At 44.0% G+C, this 850-nt stretch overlaps 1 protein-coding gene across 1 annotated transcript in view; it reads right to left on the bottom strand.

Annotated features, from left to right (window-relative positions):
- The window catches only part of LOC119587013 (rho GTPase-activating protein 21-like), a gene marked incomplete at its 5' end in the record, with an annotated part of 201687 nt that overhangs the window by 130214 nt on the left and 70623 nt on the right, over window positions 1-850 (bottom strand).

Below are 850 nucleotides of genomic sequence, written 5' to 3'. Positions count from 1 at the left end.
AAGCAATGCAATGCAACACAAAGAAAGAAAAAAAGCTTTGGAAAGGAAAAGAATGAAATGGAAACACTTGAAAAATATATAAAAAAAGGAAAAAAAGTAAGAATAAGAAGAGGGAAAAACAAGACAAAATGAAGAAAAAGAGAAAGAGAAAACAAAGAACGGGAAAGGAAAAAGAGCGAAGGCGAAAAACCTAAATCACTATCCACTTCTTCCCCGCCATCCCCAGACCGCTCAGGAGACGCGGCTGCGCTCGAGCCCCAGCGCAGGCAGGCATCCGAGCGAGTGCGATCAAGTTCTTAATGAGCACTCAAGATCCTGCTCTAAACTCGCTGGCTCTCGTCGATTGCCCGGCGCTCCGGCCACATTCAAGATACCGGAACCTGTTAGCGTCACAAGACCGTGCAATCCATTTACCCGGCTTGAGGTGTGGTCGCGGGCAGTAGTGTTTGCAACTCTGCAATGTTACCACAGGATACTCTGCGCCTCCGTAACCGCTTTTATATTTGTCATATTTCCGTTATTTGTTATTTGTAGGGACATGGTAGGAATAATCATGTGTCTAATCATCTCCTCTGTGTTTCCTTTCTCTATAGGGTTAAAGTTATTGCATTATTTATCGATTTAACATGATGACACCGATCTCGGGAGCAGCAATGATTATGGCACCAAAGGTGACGCGATCCATTTCAACGGTTATATCACCGTAAGCATCACACTATGTAAAATGCCCCAACCAAACGCAAGAACTAATGAACATTACAAAAGCAACAAACATCTGATAAAGGCGCTCACGCCAGTTATAAGAAAAGAGTACTCACCATACACAGCCTTGTTTCTGCGGGCGACCGTC

The sequence above is a fragment of the Penaeus monodon genome, chromosome 22, assembly GCF_015228065.2.
Source record: "Penaeus monodon isolate SGIC_2016 chromosome 22, NSTDA_Pmon_1, whole genome shotgun sequence".
Lineage (NCBI taxonomy): Eukaryota > Metazoa > Arthropoda > Malacostraca > Decapoda > Penaeidae > Penaeus > Penaeus monodon.
The sequence above is the reverse complement of the archived record's forward strand: the minus strand, read 5'-3'. Positions and strand labels throughout refer to the sequence as shown.